The sequence below is a fragment of the Anomaloglossus baeobatrachus genome, unplaced genomic scaffold (assembly GCF_048569485.1).
Source record: "Anomaloglossus baeobatrachus isolate aAnoBae1 unplaced genomic scaffold, aAnoBae1.hap1 Scaffold_3730, whole genome shotgun sequence".
NCBI lineage: Eukaryota > Metazoa > Chordata > Amphibia > Anura > Aromobatidae > Anomaloglossus > Anomaloglossus baeobatrachus.
In genome coordinates, this window is record NW_027443077.1 from 1 (window position 1) to 26673 (window position 26673).

Below are 26673 nucleotides of genomic sequence, written 5' to 3' on the forward strand. Positions count from 1 at the left end.
CAGTTCAAACGGAAAATACATCAACAGGCAGACTACAGAAAAGCTTACTATCAAAGGTTAGAGGGGGGCTTTCTCAGAGGGCTTTTTACAGTTTTTCTATTCCCAATTAGCCGTTTAAGTGTACTTATTGAAAGTAGTAATTCTTTCATAGGCCGCCCTTTCTTAGTATTTGACGTTCCTTATATTGCGGTATGAGGCTTCGCAGTAGGTTGCAAACATTCATCACCCATGACTGTCCCCAATTGAGCTCAGAAGCTCAATGTCTATCATGACCTCTCTTTTAGAATGTCCAAGAGCAAGCAAACTATTCCTCCAGGAGAGGGCGCCAACAGACTACTAAAGAGATCATCATTACTCAAAGAAAACCCCAAAAACCAATGCATGATAGGAATAAACAGGCAACTTTCTTTGGAGTGGAAGCGGAGAGATCGCACCAGATGCCAATTCTAGATGTTATCACACCTGTGGTCACTGCAGCAGCAGGTGAATCCACTTTGTCCAAAAGGGATCTATTCCATTCAATTGCAAATGATCTAGATAAGACAGAGAACTGCAGCACGGGGACATAGCCGAGTTGGTCAGGTTGAGTGGTGATGAGTTTGCTATTTGGATGAATAAAGAAAGTCAAAAGTGTGAAAGATAAAAAACAAAAGGAGGAAGTGTGAAAAGTGAATGGGCCAAATTGAGGTGCATATGAAGACGTATGCTTTCTTCCAATTCATTAAATCGGGCTAATATGAATCAGGTGAATTGAGTTCTGCTTTTGGAAACTGGGTTAAGAAGGGGTGCACCGTTCCTGGAGGTACTGCAATACCAGGTCAATGCGTGGAGTGGACAGAGCAAGCTCTTTTTCCATCTCCCTGTTCTAAAAATCCATTTAATATATGGTCCCCAGATAGGGGACGTATCAGATATTAAACTGATAAGAACAGATACTACACTTGATCTTAGCCAAAAGGCCGAGAAGCGATAACCAGAATTGGTTTGGGCCTCGAGTGGCACCCTGGCCTATGCCGGACACATCTTAGGGAGAGAGAGCGAGAGGGAGACAAACCCACGCCTACACAAGACATTTTGTCACCCAAGCCAACCCTTGAAAAGGCTGCTTTGCAGAGCCAAAACAAGAAGAATGGTGCGTTTTGCAGCCGCCGCCCACTGCAATGAATCTGAATAACTCCTCCTTTAGGGCGCAAGCAACTCCCCTCCCCCTTGCAGTCTTTCCAATTCACGATACAAAAAGACGGACAGGACAGGTTGCCTGACTTTCCGTCACTGCCACCCTTTGCCATCCTTACCCGTAGAAAGCCCTTTCATCATCCCCAAACCCTAATCTTTTCCCTTTCCTTCCCAGCCCCCAAACCCTGCCCTCTGTACCTTTCTCACCACCCGCTTCCCTTCTCCTGTCATCCCCCTACCACCCGGGAAAAAAAGAGATTGCCCCCTCCTTCCACTAGCCCACCCTCCCACCCAAAGAACAACTTCTTCTGCGCAGCTTGTTTTCTAGGCAGCAGCGCTATTGTGATGTCATCGGGGGGCATTGTGACAAGCCGCCAGTGTTCCGTCTCTTCATGTTGTGCACAGTTCAAACGGAAAATACATCAACAGGCAGACTACAGAAAAGCTTACTATCAAAGGTTAGAGGGGGGCTTTCTCAGAGGGCTTTTTACAGTTTTTCTATTCCCAATTAGCCGTTTAAGTGTACTTATTGAAAGTAGTAATTCTTTCATAGGCCGCCCTTTCTTAGTATTTGACGTTCCTTATATTGCGGTATGAGGCTTCGCAGTAGGTTGCAAACATTCATCACCCATGACTGTCCCCAATTGAGCTCAGAAGCTCAATGTCTATCATGACCTCTCTTTTAGAATGTCCAAGAGCAAGCAAACTATTCCTCCAGGAGAGGGCGCCAACAGACTACTAAAGAGATCATCATTACTCAAAGAAAACCCCAAAAACCAATGCATGATAGGAATAAACAGGTAACTTTCTTTGGAGTGGAAGCGGAGAGATCGCACCAGATGCCAATTCTAGATGTTATCACACCTGTGGTCACTGCAGCAGCAGGTGAATCCACTTTGTCCAAAAGGGATCTATTCCATTCAATTGCAAATGATCTAGATAAGACAGAGAACTGCAGCACGGGGACATAGCCGAGTTGGTCAGGTTGAGTGGTGATGAGTTTGCTATTTGGATGAATAAAGAAAGTCAAAAGTGTGAAAGATAAAAAACAAAAGGAGGAAGTGTGAAAAGTGAATGGGCCAAATTGAGGTGCATATGAAGACGTATGCTTTCTTCCAATTCATTAAATCGGGCTAATATGAATCAGGTGAATTGAGTTCTGCTTTTGGAAACTGGGTTAAGAAGGGGTGCACCGTTCCTGGAGGTACTGCAATACCAGGTCAATGCGTGGAGTGGACAGAGCAAGCTCTTTTTCCATCTCCCTGTTCTAAAAATCCATTTAATATATGGTCCCCAGATAGGGGACGTATCAGATATTAAACTGATAAGAACAGATACTACACTTGATCTTAGCCAAAAGGCCGAGAAGCGATAACCAGAATTGGTTTGGGCCTCGAGTGGCACCCTGGCCTATGCCGGACACATCTTAGGGAGAGAGAGCGAGAGGGAGACAAACCCACGCCTACACAAGACATTTTGTCACCCAAGCCAACCCTTGAAAAGGCTGCTTTGCAGAGCCAAAACAAGAAGAATGGTGCGTTTTGCAGCCGCCGCCCACTGCAATGAATCTGAATAACTCCTCCTTTAGGGCGCAAGCAACTCCCCTCCCCCTTGCAGTCTTTCCAATTCACGATACAAAAAGACGGACAGGACAGGTTGCCTGACTTTCCGTCACTGCCACCCTTTGCCATCCTTACCCGTAGAAAGCCCTTTCATCATCCCCAAACCCTAATCTTTTCCCTTTCCTTCCCAGCCCCCAAACCCTGCCCTCTGTACCTTTCTCACCACCCGCTTCCCTTCTCCTGTCATCCCCCTACCACCCGGGAAAAAAAGAGATTGCCCCCTCCTTCCACTAGCCCACCCTCCCACCCAAAGAACAACTTCTTCTGCGCAGCTTGTTTTCTAGGCAGCAGCGCTATTGTGATGTCATCGGGGGGCATTGTGACAAGCCGCCAGTGTTCCGTCTCTTCATGTTGTGCACAGTTCAAACGGAAAATACATCAACAGGCAGACTACAGAAAAGCTTACTATCAAAGGTTAGAGGGGGGCTTTCTCAGAGGGCTTTTTACAGTTTTTCTATTCCCAATTAGCCGTTTAAGTGTACTTATTGAAAGTAGTAATTCTTTCATAGGCCGCCCTTTCTTAGTATTTGACGTTCCTTATATTGCGGTATGAGGCTTCGCAGTAGGTTGCAAACATTCATCACCCATGACTGTCCCCAATTGAGCTCAGAAGCTCAATGTCTATCATGACCTCTCTTTTAGAATGTCCAAGAGCAAGCAAACTATTCCTCCAGGAGAGGGCGCCAACAGACTACTAAAGAGATCATCATTACTCAAAGAAAACCCCAAAAACCAATGCATGATAGGAATAAACAGGTAACTTTCTTTGGAGTGGAAGCGGAGAGATCGCACCAGATGCCAATTCTAGATGTTATCACACCTGTGGTCACTGCAGCAGCAGGTGAATCCACTTTGTCCAAAAGGGATCTATTCCATTCAATTGCAAATGATCTAGATAAGACAGAGAACTGCAGCACGGGGACATAGCCGAGTTGGTCAGGTTGAGTGGTGATGAGTTTGCTATTTGGATGAATAAAGAAAGTCAAAAGTGTGAAAGATAAAAAACAAAAGGAGGAAGTGTGAAAAGTGAATGGGCCAAATTGAGGTGCATATGAAGACGTATGCTTTCTTCCAATTCATTAAATCGGGCTAATATGAATCAGGTGAATTGAGTTCTGCTTTTGGAAACTGGGTTAAGAAGGGGTGCACCGTTCCTGGAGGTACTGCAATACCAGGTCAATGCGTGGAGTGGACAGAGCAAGCTCTTTTTCCATCTCCCTGTTCTAAAAATCCATTTAATATATGGTCCCCAGATAGGGGACGTATCAGATATTAAACTGATAAGAACAGATACTACACTTGATCTTAGCCAAAAGGCCGAGAAGCGATAACCAGAATTGGTTTGGGCCTCGAGTGGCACCCTGGCCTATGCCGGACACATCTTAGGGAGAGAGAGCGAGAGGGAGACAAACCCACGCCTACACAAGACATTTTGTCACCCAAGCCAACCCTTGAAAAGGCTGCTTTGCAGAGCCAAAACAAGAAGAATGGTGCGTTTTGCAGCCGCCGCCCACTGCAATGAATCTGAATAACTCCTCCTTTAGGGCGCAAGCAACTCCCCTCCCCCTTGCAGTCTTTCCAATTCACGATACAAAAAGACGGACAGGACAGGTTGCCTGACTTTCCGTCACTGCCACCCTTTGCCATCCTTACCCGTAGAAAGCCCTTTCATCATCCCCAAACCCTAATCTTTTCCCTTTCCTTCCCAGCCCCCAAACCCTGCCCTCTGTACCTTTCTCACCACCCGCTTCCCTTCTCCTGTCATCCCCCTACCACCCGGGAAAAAAAGAGATTGCCCCCTCCTTCCACTAGCCCACCCTCCCACCCAAAGAACAACTTCTTCTGCGCAGCTTGTTTTCTAGGCAGCAGCGCTATTGTGATGTCATCGGGGGGCATTGTGACAAGCCGCCAGTGTTCCGTCTCTTCATGTTGTGCACAGTTCAAACGGAAAATACATCAACAGGCAGACTACAGAAAAGCTTACTATCAAAGGTTAGAGGGGGGCTTTCTCAGAGGGCTTTTTACAGTTTTTCTATTCCCAATTAGCCGTTTAAGTGTACTTATTGAAAGTAGTAATTCTTTCATAGGCCGCCCTTTCTTAGTATTTGACGTTCCTTATATTGCGGTATGAGGCTTCGCAGTAGGTTGCAAACATTCATCACCCATGACTGTCCCCAATTGAGCTCAGAAGCTCAATGTCTATCATGACCTCTCTTTTAGAATGTCCAAGAGCAAGCAAACTATTCCTCCAGGAGAGGGCGCCAACAGACTACTAAAGAGATCATCATTACTCAAAGAAAACCCCAAAAACCAATGCATGATAGGAATAAACAGGTAACTTTCTTTGGAGTGGAAGCGGAGAGATCGCACCAGATGCCAATTCTAGATGTTATCACACCTGTGGTCACTGCAGCAGCAGGTGAATCCACTTTGTCCAAAAGGGATCTATTCCATTCAATTGCAAATGATCTAGATAAGACAGAGAACTGCAGCACGGGGACATAGCCGAGTTGGTCAGGTTGAGTGGTGATGAGTTTGCTATTTGGATGAATAAAGAAAGTCAAAAGTGTGAAAGATAAAAAACAAAAGGAGGAAGTGTGAAAAGTGAATGGGCCAAATTGAGGTGCATATGAAGACGTATGCTTTCTTCCAATTCATTAAATCGGGCTAATATGAATCAGGTGAATTGAGTTCTGCTTTTGGAAACTGGGTTAAGAAGGGGTGCACCGTTCCTGGAGGTACTGCAATACCAGGTCAATGCGTGGAGTGGACAGAGCAAGCTCTTTTTCCATCTCCCTGTTCTAAAAATCCATTTAATATATGGTCCCCAGATAGGGGACGTATCAGATATTAAACTGATAAGAACAGATACTACACTTGATCTTAGCCAAAAGGCCGAGAAGCGATAACCAGAATTGGTTTGGGCCTCGAGTGGCACCCTGGCCTATGCCGGACACATCTTAGGGAGAGAGAGCGAGAGGGAGACAAACCCACGCCTACACAAGACATTTTGTCACCCAAGCCAACCCTTGAAAAGGCTGCTTTGCAGAGCCAAAACAAGAAGAATGGTGCGTTTTGCAGCCGCCGCCCACTGCAATGAATCTGAATAACTCCTCCTTTAGGGCGCAAGCAACTCCCCTCCCCCTTGCAGTCTTTCCAATTCACGATACAAAAAGACGGACAGGACAGGTTGCCTGACTTTCCGTCACTGCCACCCTTTGCCATCCTTACCCGTAGAAAGCCCTTTCATCATCCCCAAACCCTAATCTTTTCCCTTTCCTTCCCAGCCCCCAAACCCTGCCCTCTGTACCTTTCTCACCACCCGCTTCCCTTCTCCTGTCATCCCCCTACCACCCGGGAAAAAAAGAGATTGCCCCCTCCTTCCACTAGCCCACCCTCCCACCCAAAGAACAACTTCTTCTGCGCAGCTTGTTTTCTAGGCAGCAGCGCTATTGTGATGTCATCGGGGGGCATTGTGACAAGCCGCCAGTGTTCCGTCTCTTCATGTTGTGCACAGTTCAAACGGAAAATACATCAACAGGCAGACTACAGAAAAGCTTACTATCAAAGGTTAGAGGGGGGCTTTCTCAGAGGGCTTTTTACAGTTTTTCTATTCCCAATTAGCCGTTTAAGTGTACTTATTGAAAGTAGTAATTCTTTCATAGGCCGCCCTTTCTTAGTATTTGACGTTCCTTATATTGCGGTATGAGGCTTCGCAGTAGGTTGCAAACATTCATCACCCATGACTGTCCCCAATTGAGCTCAGAAGCTCAATGTCTATCATGACCTCTCTTTTAGAATGTCCAAGAGCAAGCAAACTATTCCTCCAGGAGAGGGCGCCAACAGACTACTAAAGAGATCATCATTACTCAAAGAAAACCCCAAAAACCAATGCATGATAGGAATAAACAGGTAACTTTCTTTGGAGTGGAAGCGGAGAGATCGCACCAGATGCCAATTCTAGATGTTATCACACCTGTGGTCACTGCAGCAGCAGGTGAATCCACTTTGTCCAAAAGGGATCTATTCCATTCAATTGCAAATGATCTAGATAAGACAGAGAACTGCAGCACGGGGACATAGCCGAGTTGGTCAGGTTGAGTGGTGATGAGTTTGCTATTTGGATGAATAAAGAAAGTCAAAAGTGTGAAAGATAAAAAACAAAAGGAGGAAGTGTGAAAAGTGAATGGGCCAAATTGAGGTGCATATGAAGACGTATGCTTTCTTCCAATTCATTAAATCGGGCTAATATGAATCAGGTGAATTGAGTTCTGCTTTTGGAAACTGGGTTAAGAAGGGGTGCACCGTTCCTGGAGGTACTGCAATACCAGGTCAATGCGTGGAGTGGACAGAGCAAGCTCTTTTTCCATCTCCCTGTTCTAAAAATCCATTTAATATATGGTCCCCAGATAGGGGACGTATCAGATATTAAACTGATAAGAACAGATACTACACTTGATCTTAGCCAAAAGGCCGAGAAGCGATAACCAGAATTGGTTTGGGCCTCGAGTGGCACCCTGGCCTATGCCGGACACATCTTAGGGAGAGAGAGCGAGAGGGAGACAAACCCACGCCTACACAAGACATTTTGTCACCCAAGCCAACCCTTGAAAAGGCTGCTTTGCAGAGCCAAAACAAGAAGAATGGTGCGTTTTGCAGCCGCCGCCCACTGCAATGAATCTGAATAACTCCTCCTTTAGGGCGCAAGCAACTCCCCTCCCCCTTGCAGTCTTTCCAATTCACGATACAAAAAGACGGACAGGACAGGTTGCCTGACTTTCCGTCACTGCCACCCTTTGCCATCCTTACCCGTAGAAAGCCCTTTCATCATCCCCAAACCCTAATCTTTTCCCTTTCCTTCCCAGCCCCCAAACCCTGCCCTCTGTACCTTTCTCACCACCCGCTTCCCTTCTCCTGTCATCCCCCTACCACCCGGGAAAAAAAGAGATTGCCCCCTCCTTCCACTAGCCCACCCTCCCACCCAAAGAACAACTTCTTCTGCGCAGCTTGTTTTCTAGGCAGCAGCGCTATTGTGATGTCATCGGGGGGCATTGTGACAAGCCGCCAGTGTTCCGTCTCTTCATGTTGTGCACAGTTCAAACGGAAAATACATCAACAGGCAGACTACAGAAAAGCTTACTATCAAAGGTTAGAGGGGGGCTTTCTCAGAGGGCTTTTTACAGTTTTTCTATTCCCAATTAGCCGTTTAAGTGTACTTATTGAAAGTAGTAATTCTTTCATAGGCCGCCCTTTCTTAGTATTTGACGTTCCTTATATTGCGGTATGAGGCTTCGCAGTAGGTTGCAAACATTCATCACCCATGACTGTCCCCAATTGAGCTCAGAAGCTCAATGTCTATCATGACCTCTCTTTTAGAATGTCCAAGAGCAAGCAAACTATTCCTCCAGGAGAGGGCGCCAACAGACTACTAAAGAGATCATCATTACTCAAAGAAAACCCCAAAAACCAATGCATGATAGGAATAAACAGGTAACTTTCTTTGGAGTGGAAGCGGAGAGATCGCACCAGATGCCAATTCTAGATGTTATCACACCTGTGGTCACTGCAGCAGCAGGTGAATCCACTTTGTCCAAAAGGGATCTATTCCATTCAATTGCAAATGATCTAGATAAGACAGAGAACTGCAGCACGGGGACATAGCCGAGTTGGTCAGGTTGAGTGGTGATGAGTTTGCTATTTGGATGAATAAAGAAAGTCAAAAGTGTGAAAGATAAAAAACAAAAGGAGGAAGTGTGAAAAGTGAATGGGCCAAATTGAGGTGCATATGAAGACGTATGCTTTCTTCCAATTCATTAAATCGGGCTAATATGAATCAGGTGAATTGAGTTCTGCTTTTGGAAACTGGGTTAAGAAGGGGTGCACCGTTCCTGGAGGTACTGCAATACCAGGTCAATGCGTGGAGTGGACAGAGCAAGCTCTTTTTCCATCTCCCTGTTCTAAAAATCCATTTAATATATGGTCCCCAGATAGGGGACGTATCAGATATTAAACTGATAAGAACAGATACTACACTTGATCTTAGCCAAAAGGCCGAGAAGCGATAACCAGAATTGGTTTGGGCCTCGAGTGGCACCCTGGCCTATGCCGGACACATCTTAGGGAGAGAGAGCGAGAGGGAGACAAACCCACGCCTACACAAGACATTTTGTCACCCAAGCCAACCCTTGAAAAGGCTGCTTTGCAGAGCCAAAACAAGAAGAATGGTGCGTTTTGCAGCCGCCGCCCACTGCAATGAATCTGAATAACTCCTCCTTTAGGGCGCAAGCAACTCCCCTCCCCCTTGCAGTCTTTCCAATTCACGATACAAAAAGACGGACAGGACAGGTTGCCTGACTTTCCGTCACTGCCACCCTTTGCCATCCTTACCCGTAGAAAGCCCTTTCATCATCCCCAAACCCTAATCTTTTCCCTTTCCTTCCCAGCCCCCAAACCCTGCCCTCTGTACCTTTCTCACCACCCGCTTCCCTTCTCCTGTCATCCCCCTACCACCCGGGAAAAAAAGAGATTGCCCCCTCCTTCCACTAGCCCACCCTCCCACCCAAAGAACAACTTCTTCTGCGCAGCTTGTTTTCTAGGCAGCAGCGCTATTGTGATGTCATCGGGGGGCATTGTGACAAGCCGCCAGTGTTCCGTCTCTTCATGTTGTGCACAGTTCAAACGGAAAATACATCAACAGGCAGACTACAGAAAAGCTTACTATCAAAGGTTAGAGGGGGGCTTTCTCAGAGGGCTTTTTACAGTTTTTCTATTCCCAATTAGCCGTTTAAGTGTACTTATTGAAAGTAGTAATTCTTTCATAGGCCGCCCTTTCTTAGTATTTGACGTTCCTTATATTGCGGTATGAGGCTTCGCAGTAGGTTGCAAACATTCATCACCCATGACTGTCCCCAATTGAGCTCAGAAGCTCAATGTCTATCATGACCTCTCTTTTAGAATGTCCAAGAGCAAGCAAACTATTCCTCCAGGAGAGGGCGCCAACAGACTACTAAAGAGATCATCATTACTCAAAGAAAACCCCAAAAACCAATGCATGATAGGAATAAACAGGTAACTTTCTTTGGAGTGGAAGCGGAGAGATCGCACCAGATGCCAATTCTAGATGTTATCACACCTGTGGTCACTGCAGCAGCAGGTGAATCCACTTTGTCCAAAAGGGATCTATTCCATTCAATTGCAAATGATCTAGATAAGACAGAGAACTGCAGCACGGGGACATAGCCGAGTTGGTCAGGTTGAGTGGTGATGAGTTTGCTATTTGGATGAATAAAGAAAGTCAAAAGTGTGAAAGATAAAAAACAAAAGGAGGAAGTGTGAAAAGTGAATGGGCCAAATTGAGGTGCATATGAAGACGTATGCTTTCTTCCAATTCATTAAATCGGGCTAATATGAATCAGGTGAATTGAGTTCTGCTTTTGGAAACTGGGTTAAGAAGGGGTGCACCGTTCCTGGAGGTACTGCAATACCAGGTCAATGCGTGGAGTGGACAGAGCAAGCTCTTTTTCCATCTCCCTGTTCTAAAAATCCATTTAATATATGGTCCCCAGATAGGGGACGTATCAGATATTAAACTGATAAGAACAGATACTACACTTGATCTTAGCCAAAAGGCCGAGAAGCGATAACCAGAATTGGTTTGGGCCTCGAGTGGCACCCTGGCCTATGCCGGACACATCTTAGGGAGAGAGAGCGAGAGGGAGACAAACCCACGCCTACACAAGACATTTTGTCACCCAAGCCAACCCTTGAAAAGGCTGCTTTGCAGAGCCAAAACAAGAAGAATGGTGCGTTTTGCAGCCGCCGCCCACTGCAATGAATCTGAATAACTCCTCCTTTAGGGCGCAAGCAACTCCCCTCCCCCTTGCAGTCTTTCCAATTCACGATACAAAAAGACGGACAGGACAGGTTGCCTGACTTTCCGTCACTGCCACCCTTTGCCATCCTTACCCGTAGAAAGCCCTTTCATCATCCCCAAACCCTAATCTTTTCCCTTTCCTTCCCAGCCCCCAAACCCTGCCCTCTGTACCTTTCTCACCACCCGCTTCCCTTCTCCTGTCATCCCCCTACCACCCGGGAAAAAAAGAGATTGCCCCCTCCTTCCACTAGCCCACCCTCCCACCCAAAGAACAACTTCTTCTGCGCAGCTTGTTTTCTAGGCAGCAGCGCTATTGTGATGTCATCGGGGGGCATTGTGACAAGCCGCCAGTGTTCCGTCTCTTCATGTTGTGCACAGTTCAAACGGAAAATACATCAACAGGCAGACTACAGAAAAGCTTACTATCAAAGGTTAGAGGGGGGCTTTCTCAGAGGGCTTTTTACAGTTTTTCTATTCCCAATTAGCCGTTTAAGTGTACTTATTGAAAGTAGTAATTCTTTCATAGGCCGCCCTTTCTTAGTATTTGACGTTCCTTATATTGCGGTATGAGGCTTCGCAGTAGGTTGCAAACATTCATCACCCATGACTGTCCCCAATTGAGCTCAGAAGCTCAATGTCTATCATGACCTCTCTTTTAGAATGTCCAAGAGCAAGCAAACTATTCCTCCAGGAGAGGGCGCCAACAGACTACTAAAGAGATCATCATTACTCAAAGAAAACCCCAAAAACCAATGCATGATAGGAATAAACAGGTAACTTTCTTTGGAGTGGAAGCGGAGAGATCGCACCAGATGCCAATTCTAGATGTTATCACACCTGTGGTCACTGCAGCAGCAGGTGAATCCACTTTGTCCAAAAGGGATCTATTCCATTCAATTGCAAATGATCTAGATAAGACAGAGAACTGCAGCACGGGGACATAGCCGAGTTGGTCAGGTTGAGTGGTGATGAGTTTGCTATTTGGATGAATAAAGAAAGTCAAAAGTGTGAAAGATAAAAAACAAAAGGAGGAAGTGTGAAAAGTGAATGGGCCAAATTGAGGTGCATATGAAGACGTATGCTTTCTTCCAATTCATTAAATCGGGCTAATATGAATCAGGTGAATTGAGTTCTGCTTTTGGAAACTGGGTTAAGAAGGGGTGCACCGTTCCTGGAGGTACTGCAATACCAGGTCAATGCGTGGAGTGGACAGAGCAAGCTCTTTTTCCATCTCCCTGTTCTAAAAATCCATTTAATATATGGTCCCCAGATAGGGGACGTATCAGATATTAAACTGATAAGAACAGATACTACACTTGATCTTAGCCAAAAGGCCGAGAAGCGATAACCAGAATTGGTTTGGGCCTCGAGTGGCACCCTGGCCTATGCCGGACACATCTTAGGGAGAGAGAGCGAGAGGGAGACAAACCCACGCCTACACAAGACATTTTGTCACCCAAGCCAACCCTTGAAAAGGCTGCTTTGCAGAGCCAAAACAAGAAGAATGGTGCGTTTTGCAGCTGCCGCCCACTGCAATGAATCTGAATAACTCCTCCTTTAGGGCGCAAGCAACTCCCCTCCCCCTTGCAGTCTTTCCAATTCACGATACAAAAAGACGGACAGGACAGGTTGCCTGACTTTCCGTCACTGCCACCCTTTGCCATCCTTACCCGTAGAAAGCCCTTTCATCATCCCCAAACCCTAATCTTTTCCCTTTCCTTCCCAGCCCCCAAACCCTGCCCTCTGTACCTTTCTCACCACCCGCTTCCCTTCTCCTGTCATCCCCCTACCACCCGGGAAAAAAAGAGATTGCCCCCTCCTTCCACTAGCCCACCCTCCCACCCAAAGAACAACTTCTTCTGCGCAGCTTGTTTTCTAGGCAGCAGCGCTATTGTGATGTCATCGGGGGGCATTGTGACAAGCCGCCAGTGTTCCGTCTCTTCATGTTGTGCACAGTTCAAACGGAAAATACATCAACAGGCAGACTACAGAAAAGCTTACTATCAAAGGTTAGAGGGGGGCTTTCTCAGAGGGCTTTTTACAGTTTTTCTATTCCCAATTAGCCGTTTAAGTGTACTTATTGAAAGTAGTAATTCTTTCATAGGCCGCCCTTTCTTAGTATTTGACGTTCCTTATATTGCGGTATGAGGCTTCGCAGTAGGTTGCAAACATTCATCACCCATGACTGTCCCCAATTGAGCTCAGAAGCTCAATGTCTATCATGACCTCTCTTTTAGAATGTCCAAGAGCAAGCAAACTATTCCTCCAGGAGAGGGCGCCAACAGACTACTAAAGAGATCATCATTACTCAAAGAAAACCCCAAAAACCAATGCATGATAGGAATAAACAGGTAACTTTCTTTGGAGTGGAAGCGGAGAGATCGCACCAGATGCCAATTCTAGATGTTATCACACCTGTGGTCACTGCAGCAGCAGGTGAATCCACTTTGTCCAAAAGGGATCTATTCCATTCAATTGCAAATGATCTAGATAAGACAGAGAACTGCAGCACGGGGACATAGCCGAGTTGGTCAGGTTGAGTGGTGATGAGTTTGCTATTTGGATGAATAAAGAAAGTCAAAAGTGTGAAAGATAAAAAACAAAAGGAGGAAGTGTGAAAAGTGAATGGGCCAAATTGAGGTGCATATGAAGACGTATGCTTTCTTCCAATTCATTAAATCGGGCTAATATGAATCAGGTGAATTGAGTTCTGCTTTTGGAAACTGGGTTAAGAAGGGGTGCACCGTTCCTGGAGGTACTGCAATACCAGGTCAATGCGTGGAGTGGACAGAGCAAGCTCTTTTTCCATCTCCCTGTTCTAAAAATCCATTTAATATATGGTCCCCAGATAGGGGACGTATCAGATATTAAACTGATAAGAACAGATACTACACTTGATCTTAGCCAAAAGGCCGAGAAGCGATAACCAGAATTGGTTTGGGCCTCGAGTGGCACCCTGGCCTATGCCGGACACATCTTAGGGAGTGAGAGCGAGAGGGAGACAAACCCACGCCTACACAAGACATTTTGTCACCCAAGCCAACCCTTGAAAAGGCTGCTTTGCAGAGCCAAAACAAGAAGAATGGTGCGTTTTGCAGCCGCCGCCCACTGCAATGAATCTGAATAACTCCTCCTTTAGGGCGCAAGCAACTCCCCTCCCCCTTGCAGTCTTTCCAATTCACGATACAAAAAGACGGACAGGACAGGTTGCCTGACTTTCCGTCACTGCCACCCTTTGCCATCCTTACCCGTAGAAAGCCCTTTCATCATCCCCAAACCCTAATCTTTTCCCTTTCCTTCCCAGCCCCCAAACCCTGCCCTCTGTACCTTTCTCACCACCCCGCTTCCCTTCTCCTGTCATCCCCCTACCACCCGGGAAAAAAAGAGATTGCCCCCTCCTTCCACTAGCCCACCCTCCCACCCAAAGAACAACTTCTTCTGCGCAGCTTGTTTTCTAGGCAGCAGCGCTATTGTGATGTCATCGGGGGGCATTGTGACAAGCCGCCAGTGTTCCGTCTCTTCATGTTGTGCACAGTTCAAACGGAAAATACATCAACAGGCAGACTACAGAAAAGCTTACTATCAAAGGTTAGAGGGGGGCTTTCTCAGAGGGCTTTTTACAGTTTTTCTATTCCCAATTAGCCGTTTAAGTGTACTTATTGAAAGTAGTAATTCTTTCATAGGCCGCCCTTTCTTAGTATTTGACGTTCCTTATATTGCGGTATGAGGCTTCGCAGTAGGTTGCAAACATTCATCACCCATGACTGTCCCCAATTGAGCTCAGAAGCTCAATGTCTATCATGACCTCTCTTTTAGAATGTCCAAGAGCAAGCAAACTATTCCTCCAGGAGAGGGCGCCAACAGACTACTAAAGAGATCATCATTACTCAAAGAAAACCCCAAAAACCAATGCATGATAGGAATAAACAGGTAACTTTCTTTGGAGTGGAAGCGGAGAGATCGCACCAGATGCCAATTCTAGATGTTATCACACCTGTGGTCACTGCAGCAGCAGGTGAATCCACTTTGTCCAAAAGGGATCTATTCCATTCAATTGCAAATGATCTAGATAAGACAGAGAACTGCAGCACGGGGACATAGCCGAGTTGGTCAGGTTGAGTGGTGATGAGTTTGCTATTTGGATGAATAAAGAAAGTCAAAAGTGTGAAAGATAAAAAACAAAAGGAGGAAGTGTGAAAAGTGAATGGGCCAAATTGAGGTGCATATGAAGACGTATGCTTTCTTCCAATTCATTAAATCGGGCTAATATGAATCAGGTGAATTGAGTTCTGCTTTTGGAAACTGGGTTAAGAAGGGGTGCACCGTTCCTGGAGGTACTGCAATACCAGGTCAATGCGTGGAGTGGACAGAGCAAGCTCTTTTTCCATCTCCCTGTTCTAAAAATCCATTTAATATATGGTCCCCAGATAGGGGACGTATCAGATATTAAACTGATAAGAACAGATACTACACTTGATCTTAGCCAAAAGGCCGAGAAGCGATAACCAGAATTGGTTTGGGCCTCGAGTGGCACCCTGGCCTATGCCGGACACATCTTAGGGAGAGAGAGCGAGAGGGAGACAAACCCACGCCTACACAAGACATTTTGTCACCCAAGCCAACCCTTGAAAAGGCTGCTTTGCAGAGCCAAAACAAGAAGAATGGTGCGTTTTGCAGCCGCCGCCCACTGCAATGAATCTGAATAACTCCTCCTTTAGGGCGCAAGCAACTCCCCTCCCCCTTGCAGTCTTTCCAATTCACGATACAAAAAGACGGACAGGACAGGTTGCCTGACTTTCCGTCACTGCCACCCTTTGCCATCCTTACCCGTAGAAAGCCCTTTCATCATCCCCAAACCCTAATCTTTTCCCTTTCCTTCCCAGCCCCCAAACCCTGCCCTCTGTACCTTTCTCACCACCCGCTTCCCTTCTCCTGTCATCCCCCTACCACCCGGGAAAAAAAGAGATTGCCCCCTCCTTCCACTAGCCCACCCTCCCACCCAAAGAACAACTTCTTCTGCGCAGCTTGTTTTCTAGGCAGCAGCGCTATTGTGATGTCATCGGGGGGCATTGTGACAAGCCGCCAGTGTTCCGTCTCTTCATGTTGTGCACAGTTCAAACGGAAAATACATCAACAGGCAGACTACAGAAAAGCTTACTATCAAAGGTTAGAGGGGGGCTTTCTCAGAGGGCTTTTTACAGTTTTTCTATTCCCAATTAGCCGTTTAAGTGTACTTATTGAAAGTAGTAATTCTTTCATAGGCCGCCCTTTCTTAGTATTTGACGTTCCTTATATTGCGGTATGAGGCTTCGCAGTAGGTTGCAAACATTCATCACCCATGACTGTCCCCAATTGAGCTCAGAAGCTCAATGTCTATCATGACCTCTCTTTTAGAATGTCCAAGAGCAAGCAAACTATTCCTCCAGGAGAGGGCGCCAACAGACTACTAAAGAGATCATCATTACTCAAAGAAAACCCCAAAAACCAATGCATGATAGGAATAAACAGGTAACTTTCTTTGGAGTGGAAGCGGAGAGATCGCACCAGATGCCAATTCTAGATGTTATCACACCTGTGGTCACTGCAGCAGCAGGTGAATCCACTTTGTCCAAAAGGGATCTATTCCATTCAATTGCAAATGATCTAGATAAGACAGAGAACTGCAGCACGGGGACATAGCCGAGTTGGTCAGGTTGAGTGGTGATGAGTTTGCTATTTGGATGAATAAAGAAAGTCAAAAGTGTGAAAGATAAAAAACAAAAGGAGGAAGTGTGAAAAGTGAATGGGCCAAATTGAGGTGCATATGAAGACGTATGCTTTCTTCCAATTCATTAAATCGGGCTAATATGAATCAGGTGAATTGAGTTCTGCTTTTGGAAACTGGGTTAAGAAGGGGTGCACCGTTCCTGGAGGTACTGCAATACCAGGTCAATGCGTGGAGTGGACAGAGCAAGCTCTTTTTCCATCTCCCTGTTCTAAAAATCCATTTAATATATGGTCCCCAGATAGGGGACGTATCAGATATTAAACTGATAAGAACAGATACTACACTTGATCTTAGCCAAAAGGCCGAGAAGCGATAACCAGAATTGGTTTGGGCCTCGAGTGGCACCCTGGCCTATGCCGGACACATCTTAGGGAGAGAGAGCGAGAGGGAGACAAACCCACGCCTACACAAGACATTTTGTCACCCAAGCCAACCCTTGAAAAGGCTGCTTTGCAGAGCCAAAACAAGAAGAATGGTGCGTTTTGCAGCTGCCGCCCACTGCAATGAATCTGAATAACTCCTCCTTTAGGGCGCAAGCAACTCCCCTCCCCCTTGCAGTCTTTCCAATTCACGATACAAAAAGACGGACAGGACAGGTTGCCTGACTTTCCGTCACTGCCACCCTTTGCCATCCTTACCCGTAGAAAGCCCTTTCATCATCCCCAAACCCTAATCTTTTCCCTTTCCTTCCCAGCCCCCAAACCCTGCCCTCTGTACCTTTCTCACCACCCGCTTCCCTTCTCCTGTCATCCCCCTACCACCCGGGAAAAAAAGAGATTGCCCCCTCCTTCCACTAGCCCACCCTCCCACCCAAAGAACAACTTCTTCTGCGCAGCTTGTTTTCTAGGCAGCAGCGCTATTGTGATGTCATCGGGGGGCATTGTGACAAGCCGCCAGTGTTCCGTCTCTTCATGTTGTGCACAGTTCAAACGGAAAATACATCAACAGGCAGACTACAGAAAAGCTTACTATCAAAGGTTAGAGGGGGGCTTTCTCAGAGGGCTTTTTACAGTTTTTCTATTCCCAATTAGCCGTTTAAGTGTACTTATTGAAAGTAGTAATTCTTTCATAGGCCGCCCTTTCTTAGTATTTGACGTTCCTTATATTGCGGTATGAGGCTTCGCAGTAGGTTGCAAACATTCATCACCCATGACTGTCCCCAATTGAGCTCAGAAGCTCAATGTCTATCATGACCTCTCTTTTAGAATGTCCAAGAGCAAGCAAACTATTCCTCCAGGAGAGGGCGCCAACAGACTACTAAAGAGATCATCATTACTCAAAGAAAACCCCAAAAACCAATGCATGATAGGAATAAACAGGTAACTTTCTTTGGAGTGGAAGCGGAGAGATCGCACCAGATGCCAATTCTAGATGTTATCACACCTGTGGTCACTGCAGCAGCAGGTGAATCCACTTTGTCCAAAAGGGATCTATTCCATTCAATTGCAAATGATCTAGATAAGACAGAGAACTGCAGCACGGGGACATAGCCGAGTTGGTCAGGTTGAGTGGTGATGAGTTTGCTATTTGGATGAATAAAGAAAGTCAAAAGTGTGAAAGATAAAAAACAAAAGGAGGAAGTGTGAAAAGTGAATGGGCCAAATTGAGGTGCATATGAAGACGTATGCTTTCTTCCAATTCATTAAATCGGGCTAATATGAATCAGGTGAATTGAGTTCTGCTTTTGGAAACTGGGTTAAGAAGGGGTGCACCGTTCCTGGAGGTACTGCAATACCAGGTCAATGCGTGGAGTGGACAGAGCAAGCTCTTTTTCCATCTCCCTGTTCTAAAAATCCATTTAATATATGGTCCCCAGATAGGGGACGTATCAGATATTAAACTGATAAGAACAGATACTACACTTGATCTTAGCCAAAAGGCCGAGAAGCGATAACCAGAATTGGTTTGGGCCTCGAGTGGCACCCTGGCCTATGCCGGACACATCTTAGGGAGTGAGAGCGAGAGGGAGACAAACCCACGCCTACACAAGACATTTTGTCACCCAAGCCAACCCTTGAAAAGGCTGCTTTGCAGAGCCAAAACAAGAAGAATGGTGCGTTTTGCAGCCGCCGCCCACTGCAATGAATCTGAATAACTCCTCCTTTAGGGCGCAAGCAACTCCCCTCCCCCTTGCAGTCTTTCCAATTCACGATACAAAAAGACGGACAGGACAGGTTGCCTGACTTTCCGTCACTGCCACCCTTTGCCATCCTTACCCGTAGAAAGCCCTTTCATCATCCCCAAACCCTAATCTTTTCCCTTTCCTTCCCAGCCCCCAAACCCTGCCCTCTGTACCTTTCTCACCACCCGCTTCCCTTCTCCTGTCATCCCCCTACCACCCGGGAAAAAAAGAGATTGCCCCCTCCTTCCACTAGCCCACCCTCCCACCCAAAGAACAACTTCTTCTGCGCAGCTTGTTTTCTAGGCAGCAGCGCTATTGTGATGTCATCGGGGGGCATTGTGACAAGCCGCCAGTGTTCCGTCTCTTCATGTTGTGCACAGTTCAAACGGAAAATACATCAACAGGCAGACTACAGAAAAGCTTACTATCAAAGGTTAGAGGGGGGCTTTCTCAGAGGGCTTTTTACAGTTTTTCTATTCCCAATTAGCCGTTTAAGTGTACTTATTGAAAGTAGTAATTCTTTCATAGGCCGCCCTTTCTTAGTATTTGACGTTCCTTATATTGCGGTATGAGGCTTCGCAGTAGGTTGCAAACATTCATCACCCATGACTGTCCCCAATTGAGCTCAGAAGCTCAATGTCTATCATGACCTCTCTTTTAGAATGTCCAAGAGCAAGCAAACTATTCCTCCAGGAGAGGGCGCCAACAGACTACTAAAGAGATCATCATTACTCAAAGAAAACCCCAAAAACCAATGCATGATAGGAATAAACAGGTAACTTTCTTTGGAGTGGAAGCGGAGAGATCGCACCAGATGCCAATTCTAGATGTTATCACACCTGTGGTCACTGCAGCAGCAGGTGAATCCACTTTGTCCAAAAGGGATCTATTCCATTCAATTGCAAATGATCTAGATAAGACAGAGAACTGCAGCACGGGGACATAGCCGAGTTGGTCAGGTTGAGTGGTGATGAGTTTGCTATTTGGATGAATAAAGAAAGTCAAAAGTGTGAAAGATAAAAAACAAAAGGAGGAAGTGTGAAAAGTGAATGGGCCAAATTGAGGTGCATATGAAGACGTATGCTTTCTTCCAATTCATTAAATCGGGCTAATATGAATCAGGTGAATTGAGTTCTGCTTTTGGAAACTGGGTTAAGAAGGGGTGCACCGTTCCTGGAGGTACTGCAATACCAGGTCAATGCGTGGAGTGGACAGAGCAAGCTCTTTTTCCATCTCCCTGTTCTAAAAATCCATTTAATATATGGTCCCCAGATAGGGGACGTATCAGATATTAAACTGATAAGAACAGATACTACACTTGATCTTAGCCAAAAGGCCGAGAAGCGATAACCAGAATTGGTTTGGGCCTCGAGTGGCACCCTGGCCTATGCCGGACACATCTTAGGGAGAGAGAGCGAGAGGGAGACAAACCCACGCCTACACAAGACATTTTGTCACCCAAGCCAACCCTTGAAAAGGCTGCTTTGCAGAGCCAAAACAAGAAGAATGGTGCGTTTTGCAGCCGCCGCCCACTGCAATGAATCTGAATAACTCCTCCTTTAGGGCGCAAGCAACTCCCCTCCCCCTTGCAGTCTTTCCAATTCACGATACAAAAAGACGGACAGGACAGGTTGCCTGACTTTCCGTCACTGCCACCCTTTGCCATCCTTACCCGTAGAAAGCCCTTTCATCATCCCCAAACCCTAATCTTTTCCCTTTCCTTCCCAGCCCCCAAACCCTGCCCTCTGTACCTTTCTCACCACCCGCTTCCCTTCTCCTGTCATCCCCCTACCACCCGGGAAAAAAAGAGATTGCCCCCTCCTTCCACTAGCCCACCCTCCCACCCAAAGAACAACTTCTTCTGCGCAGCTTGTTTTCTAGGCAGCAGCGCTATTGTGATGTCATCGGGGGGCATTGTGACAAGCCGCCAGTGTTCCGTCTCTTCATGTTGTGCACAGTTCAAACGGAAAATACATCAACAGGCAGACTACAGAAAAGCTTACTATCAAAGGTTAGAGGGGGGCTTTCTCAGAGGGCTTTTTACAGTTTTTCTATTCCCAATTAGCCGTTTAAGTGTACTTATTGAAAGTAGTAATTCTTTCATAGGCCGCCCTTTCTTAGTATTTGACGTTCCTTATATTGCGGTATGAGGCTTCGCAGTAGGTTGCAAACATTCATCACCCATGACTGTCCCCAATTGAGCTCAGAAGCTCAATGTCTATCATGACCTCTCTTTTAGAATGTCCAAGAGCAAGCAAACTATTCCTCCAGGAGAGGGCGCCAACAGACTACTAAAGAGATCATCATTACTCAAAGAAAACCCCAAAAACCAATGCATGATAGGAATAAACAGGTAACTTTCTTTGGAGTGGAAGCGGAGAGATCGCACCAGATGCCAATTCTAGATGTTATCACACCTGTGGTCACTGCAGCAGCAGGTGAATCCACTTTGTCCAAAAGGGATCTATTCCATTCAATTGCAAATGATCTAGATAAGACAGAGAACTGCAGCACGGGGACATAGCCGAGTTGGTCAGGTTGAGTGGTGATGAGTTTGCTATTTGGATGAATAAAGAAAGTCAAAAGTGTGAAAGATAAAAAACAAAAGGAGGAAGTGTGAAAAGTGAATGGGCCAAATTGAGGTGCATATGAAGACGTATGCTTTCTTCCAATTCATTAAATCGGGCTAATATGAATCAGGTGAATTGAGTTCTGCTTTTGGAAACTGGGTTAAGAAGGGGTGCACCGTTCCTGGAGGTACTGCAATACCAGGTCAATGCGTGGAGTGGACAGAGCAAGCTCTTTTTCCATCTCCCTGTTCTAAAAATCCATTTAATATATGGTCCCCAGATAGGGGACGTATCAGATATTAAACTGATAAGAACAGATACTACACTTGATCTTAGCCAAAAGGCCGAGAAGCGATAACCAGAATTGGTTTGGGCCTCGAGTGGCACCCTGGCCTATGCCGGACACATCTTAGGGAGAGAGAGCGAGAGGGAGACAAACCCACGCCTACACAAGACATTTTGTCACCCAAGCCAACCCTTGAAAAGGCTGCTTTGCAGAGCCAAAACAAGAAGAATGGTGCGTTTTGCAGCCGCCGCCCACTGCAATGAATCTGAATAACTCCTCCTTTAGGGCGCAAGCAACTCCCCTCCCCCTTGCAGTCTTTCCAATTCACGATACAAAAAGACGGACAGGACAGGTTGCCTGACTTTCCGTCACTGCCACCCTTTGCCATCCTTACCCGTAGAAAGCCCTTTCATCATCCCCAAACCCTAATCTTTTCCCTTTCCTTCCCAGCCCCCAAACCCTGCCCTCTGTACCTTTCTCACCACCCGCTTCCCTTCTCCTGTCATCCCCCTACCACCCGGGAAAAAAAGAGATTGCCCCCTCCTTCCACTAGCCCACCCTCCCACCCAAAGAACAACTTCTTCTGCGCAGCTTGTTTTCTAGGCAGCAGCGCTATTGTGATGTCATCGGGGGGCATTGTGACAAGCCGCCAGTGTTCCGTCTCTTCATGTTGTGCACAGTTCAAACGGAAAATACATCAACAGGCAGACTACAGAAAAGCTTACTATCAAAGGTTAGAGGGGGGCTTTCTCAGAGGGCTTTTTACAGTTTTTCTATTCCCAATTAGCCGTTTAAGTGTACTTATTGAAAGTAGTAATTCTTTCATAGGCCGCCCTTTCTTAGTATTTGACGTTCCTTATATTGCGGTATGAGGCTTCGCAGTAGGTTGCAAACATTCATCACCCATGACTGTCCCCAATTGAGCTCAGAAGCTCAATGTCTATCATGACCTCTCTTTTAGAATGTCCAAGAGCAAGCAAACTATTCCTCCAGGAGAGGGCGCCAACAGACTACTAAAGAGATCATCATTACTCAAAGAAAACCCCAAAAACCAATGCATGATAGGAATAAACAGGTAACTTTCTTTGGAGTGGAAGCGGAGAGATCGCACCAGATGCCAATTCTAGATGTTATCACACCTGTGGTCACTGCAGCAGCAGGTGAATCCACTTTGTCCAAAAGGGATCTATTCCATTCAATTGCAAATGATCTAGATAAGACAGAGAACTGCAGCACGGGGACATAGCCGAGTTGGTCAGGTTGAGTGGTGATGAGTTTGCTATTTGGATGAATAAAGAAAGTCAAAAGTGTGAAAGATAAAAAACAAAAGGAGGAAGTGTGAAAAGTGAATGGGCCAAATTGAGGTGCATATGAAGACGTATGCTTTCTTCCAATTCATTAAATCGGGCTAATATGAATCAGGTGAATTGAGTTCTGCTTTTGGAAACTGGGTTAAGAAGGGGTGCACCGTTCCTGGAGGTACTGCAATACCAGGTCAATGCGTGGAGTGGACAGAGCAAGCTCTTTTTCCATCTCCCTGTTCTAAAAATCCATTTAATATATGGTCCCCAGATAGGGGACGTATCAGATATTAAACTGATAAGAACAGATTTTTTGATTTAATGAAGCTTTCCAAAGCACCACAAAAAATGCATGACCGAAGTCACACCAAAAACAGTGCAAAGGCTAGGATTCGTGTGGACCCCACCGTGAGGAGAGGGTCCCCAAAAATCAACCCCGTCCCTCCGAGCCAGAAGGCCACAGCAAGGGTCAGGGATCTTCGGTGCTCCCCCAAGCCGAAGCCTGGTTGAGCCTTGTCGTTGCTCCCAGCGTCCACCCAGGCATCTTACCCAAGTGGAGTAGAGAGCTACTAGTTGTTGGTTTCGCAGCCGAAACTGCCCGGACCGTCAACCGGTGTTGGTTTCTCAGCCCAAGGCTAACCGGACCTCCAACCGGGTGTTGGTTTCTCAGCCGAAGCTGACCCAGACCTCCAACCGGGTGTTGGTTTCTCAGCCGAAGCTGACCCGGACCTCCAACCGGGTGTTAGTTTCTCAGCCCAAAGCTGACCAGACCTCCGACCGGGATTATAAAAATTTCCCTTCCTAGCCAGAAGGCCGGGATAGGGTAATATGCTCAAAAAGTATGAAAAGGCAAGGTACGGTGTGCTACAGAGCCCAAGGCTTGCCGGGGTCCCAAGCCAGCAAGCTCAGACTCACTCCAGGGTCGTCAGTCCTGGGGCACGTTGTACCATAGCCCCCCACCCTTACTCAGTCTAATAGCCTCGATCCTGGTAGGGCCATGTTTTCCTCTAGATGAATATACTATCCACCCAGAGTACTAGCAAGCGTAACCTTCCAGTGTGCATTGTATCATTGTACTAAGGTGGCCTGGAGCTTAAACCACCTCTTCAAACAACACTACACTTGATCTTAGCCAAAAGGCCGAGAAGCGATAACCAGAATTGGTTTGGGCCTCGAGTGGCACCCTGGCCTATGCCGGACACATCTTAGGGAGAGAGAGCGAGAGGGAGACAAACCCACGCCTACACAAGACATTTTGTCACCCAAGCCAACCCTTGAAAAGGCTGCTTTGCAGAGCCAAAACAAGAAGAATGGTGCGTTTTGCAGCCGCCGCCCACTGCAATGAATCTGAATAACTCCTCCTTTAGGGCGCAAGCAACTCCCCTCCCCCTTGCAGTCTTTCCAATTCACGATACAAAAAGACGGACAGGACAGGTTGCCTGACTTTCCGTCACTGCCACCCTTTGCCATCCTTACCCGTAGAAAGCCCTTTCATCATCCCCAAACCCTAATCTTTTCCCTTTCCTTCCCAGCCCCCAAACCCTGCCCTCTGTACCTTTCTCACCACCCGCTTCCCTTCTCCTGTCATCCCCCTACCACCCGGGAAAAAAAGAGATTGCCCCCTCCTTCCACTAGCCCACCCTCCCACCCAAAGAACAACTTCTTCTGCGCAGCTTGTTTTCTAGGCAGCAGCGCTATTGTGATGTCATCGGGGGGCATTGTGACAAGCCGCCAGTGTTCCGTCTCTTCATGTTGTGCACAGTTCAAACGGAAAATACATCAACAGGCAGACTACAGAAAAGCTTACTATCAAAGGTTAGAGGGGGGCTTTCTCAGAGGGCTTTTTACAGTTTTTCTATTCCCAATTAGCCGTTTAAGTGTACTTATTGAAAGTAGTAATTCTTTCATAGGCCGCCCTTTCTTAGTATTTGACGTTCCTTATATTGCGGTATGAGGCTTCGCAGTAGGTTGCAAACATTCATCACCCATGACTGTCCCCAATTGAGCTCAGAAGCTCAATGTCTATCATGACCTCTCTTTTAGAATGTCCAAGAGCAAGCAAACTATTCCTCCAGGAGAGGGCGCCAACAGACTACTAAAGAGATCATCATTACTCAAAGAAAACCCCAAAAACCAATGCATGATAGGAATAAACAGGTAACTTTCTTTGGAGTGGAAGCGGAGAGATCGCACCAGATGCCAATTCTAGATGTTATCACACCTGTGGTCACTGCAGCAGCAGGTGAATCCACTTTGTCCAAAAGGGATCTATTCCATTCAATTGCAAATGATCTAGATAAGACAGAGAACTGCAGCACGGGGACATAGCCGAGTTGGTCAGGTTGAGTGGTGATGAGTTTGCTATTTGGATGAATAAAGAAAGTCAAAAGTGTGAAAGATAAAAAACAAAAGGAGGAAGTGTGAAAAGTGAATGGGCCAAATTGAGGTGCATATGAAGACGTATGCTTTCTTCCAATTCATTAAATCGGGCTAATATGAATCAGGTGAATTGAGTTCTGCTTTTGGAAACTGGGTTAAGAAGGGGTGCACCGTTCCTGGAGGTACTGCAATACCAGGTCAATGCGTGGAGTGGACAGAGCAAGCTCTTTTTCCATCTCCCTGTTCTAAAAATCCATTTAATATATGGTCCCCAGATAGGGGACGTATCAGATATTAAACTGATAAGAACAGATACTACACTTGATCTTAGCCAAAAGGCCGAGAAGCGATAACCAGAATTGGTTTGGGCCTCGAGTGGCACCCTGGCCTATGCCGGACACATCTTAGGGAGAGAGAGCGAGAGGGAGACAAACCCACGCCTACACAAGACATTTTGTCACCCAAGCCAACCCTTGAAAAGGCTGCTTTGCAGAGCCAAAACAAGAAGAATGGTGCGTTTTGCAGCCGCCGCCCACTGCAATGAATCTGAATAACTCCTCCTTTAGGGCGCAAGCAACTCCCCTCCCCCTTGCAGTCTTTCCAATTCACGATACAAAAAGACGGACAGGACAGGTTGCCTGACTTTCCGTCACTGCCACCCTTTGCCATCCTTACCCGTAGAAAGCCCTTTCATCATCCCCAAACCCTAATCTTTTCCCTTTCCTTCCCAGCCCCCAAACCCTGCCCTCTGTACCTTTCTCACCACCCGCTTCCCTTCTCCTGTCATCCCCCTACCACCCGGGAAAAAAAGAGATTGCCCCCTCCTTCCACTAGCCCACCCTCCCACCCAAAGAACAACTTCTTCTGCGCAGCTTGTTTTCTAGGCAGCAGCGCTATTGTGATGTCATCGGGGGGCATTGTGACAAGCCGCCAGTGTTCCGTCTCTTCATGTTGTGCACAGTTCAAACGGAAAATACATCAACAGGCAGACTACAGAAAAGCTTACTATCAAAGGTTAGAGGGGGGCTTTCTCAGAGGGCTTTTTACAGTTTTTCTATTCCCAATTAGCCGTTTAAGTGTACTTATTGAAAGTAGTAATTCTTTCATAGGCCGCCCTTTCTTAGTATTTGACGTTCCTTATATTGCGGTATGAGGCTTCGCAGTAGGTTGCAAACATTCATCACCCATGACTGTCCCCAATTGAGCTCAGAAGCTCAATGTCTATCATGACCTCTCTTTTAGAATGTCCAAGAGCAAGCAAACTATTCCTCCAGGAGAGGGCGCCAACAGACTACTAAAGAGATCATCATTACTCAAAGAAAACCCCAAAAACCAATGCATGATAGGAATAAACAGGTAACTTTCTTTGGAGTGGAAGCGGAGAGATCGCACCAGATGCCAATTCTAGATGTTATCACACCTGTGGTCACTGCAGCAGCAGGTGAATCCACTTTGTCCAAAAGGGATCTATTCCATTCAATTGCAAATGATCTAGATAAGACAGAGAACTGCAGCACGGGGACATAGCCGAGTTGGTCAGGTTGAGTGGTGATGAGTTTGCTATTTGGATGAATAAA

General features: G+C 46.4%; 16 non-coding genes across 16 annotated transcripts; all 16 read right to left on the reverse strand.

Annotated features, from left to right (window-relative positions):
• Positions 1 to 780: 780 nt before the first annotated feature.
• Positions 781 to 971, reverse strand: LOC142274521 (U2 spliceosomal RNA). Its single transcript, XR_012738814.1, has one exon. It is a non-coding gene; the product is annotated as a U2 spliceosomal RNA (small nuclear RNA).
• Positions 972 to 2358: 1387 nt separating this feature from the next.
• On the reverse strand, positions 2359 to 2549 carry LOC142274534 (U2 spliceosomal RNA). Its single transcript, XR_012738825.1, has one exon. It is a non-coding gene; the product is annotated as a U2 spliceosomal RNA (small nuclear RNA).
• A 1387-nt stretch (positions 2550 to 3936) lies between these two features.
• LOC142274546 (U2 spliceosomal RNA) lies at positions 3937 to 4127 on the reverse strand. Its single transcript, XR_012738836.1, has one exon. It is a non-coding gene; the product is annotated as a U2 spliceosomal RNA (small nuclear RNA).
• A 1387-nt stretch (positions 4128 to 5514) lies between these two features.
• On the reverse strand, positions 5515 to 5705 carry LOC142274558 (U2 spliceosomal RNA). The gene has a single exon (XR_012738847.1). It is a non-coding gene; the product is annotated as a U2 spliceosomal RNA (small nuclear RNA).
• Positions 5706 to 7092: 1387 nt separating this feature from the next.
• Positions 7093 to 7283, reverse strand: LOC142274561 (U2 spliceosomal RNA). The gene has a single exon (XR_012738849.1). It is a non-coding gene; the product is annotated as a U2 spliceosomal RNA (small nuclear RNA).
• A 1387-nt stretch (positions 7284 to 8670) lies between these two features.
• Positions 8671 to 8861, reverse strand: LOC142274523 (U2 spliceosomal RNA). The gene has a single exon (XR_012738815.1). It is a non-coding gene; the product is annotated as a U2 spliceosomal RNA (small nuclear RNA).
• A 1387-nt stretch (positions 8862 to 10248) lies between these two features.
• On the reverse strand, positions 10249 to 10439 carry LOC142274524 (U2 spliceosomal RNA). The gene has a single exon (XR_012738816.1). It is a non-coding gene; the product is annotated as a U2 spliceosomal RNA (small nuclear RNA).
• A 1387-nt stretch (positions 10440 to 11826) lies between these two features.
• LOC142274525 (U2 spliceosomal RNA) lies at positions 11827 to 12017 on the reverse strand. The gene has a single exon (XR_012738817.1). It is a non-coding gene; the product is annotated as a U2 spliceosomal RNA (small nuclear RNA).
• A 1387-nt stretch (positions 12018 to 13404) lies between these two features.
• On the reverse strand, positions 13405 to 13595 carry LOC142274526 (U2 spliceosomal RNA). The gene has a single exon (XR_012738818.1). It is a non-coding gene; the product is annotated as a U2 spliceosomal RNA (small nuclear RNA).
• A 1388-nt stretch (positions 13596 to 14983) lies between these two features.
• Positions 14984 to 15174, reverse strand: LOC142274527 (U2 spliceosomal RNA). Its single transcript, XR_012738819.1, has one exon. It is a non-coding gene; the product is annotated as a U2 spliceosomal RNA (small nuclear RNA).
• A 1387-nt stretch (positions 15175 to 16561) lies between these two features.
• LOC142274528 (U2 spliceosomal RNA) lies at positions 16562 to 16752 on the reverse strand. Its single transcript, XR_012738820.1, has one exon. It is a non-coding gene; the product is annotated as a U2 spliceosomal RNA (small nuclear RNA).
• A 1387-nt stretch (positions 16753 to 18139) lies between these two features.
• LOC142274529 (U2 spliceosomal RNA) lies at positions 18140 to 18330 on the reverse strand. Its single transcript, XR_012738821.1, has one exon. It is a non-coding gene; the product is annotated as a U2 spliceosomal RNA (small nuclear RNA).
• A 1387-nt stretch (positions 18331 to 19717) lies between these two features.
• Positions 19718 to 19908, reverse strand: LOC142274530 (U2 spliceosomal RNA). The gene has a single exon (XR_012738822.1). It is a non-coding gene; the product is annotated as a U2 spliceosomal RNA (small nuclear RNA).
• A 1387-nt stretch (positions 19909 to 21295) lies between these two features.
• On the reverse strand, positions 21296 to 21486 carry LOC142274531 (U2 spliceosomal RNA). The gene has a single exon (XR_012738823.1). It is a non-coding gene; the product is annotated as a U2 spliceosomal RNA (small nuclear RNA).
• A 1387-nt stretch (positions 21487 to 22873) lies between these two features.
• On the reverse strand, positions 22874 to 23067 carry LOC142274556 (U2 spliceosomal RNA). Its single transcript, XR_012738845.1, has one exon. It is a non-coding gene; the product is annotated as a U2 spliceosomal RNA (small nuclear RNA).
• Positions 23068 to 25256: 2189 nt separating this feature from the next.
• LOC142274532 (U2 spliceosomal RNA) lies at positions 25257 to 25447 on the reverse strand. Its single transcript, XR_012738824.1, has one exon. It is a non-coding gene; the product is annotated as a U2 spliceosomal RNA (small nuclear RNA).
• Positions 25448 to 26673: the final 1226 nt, after the last annotated feature.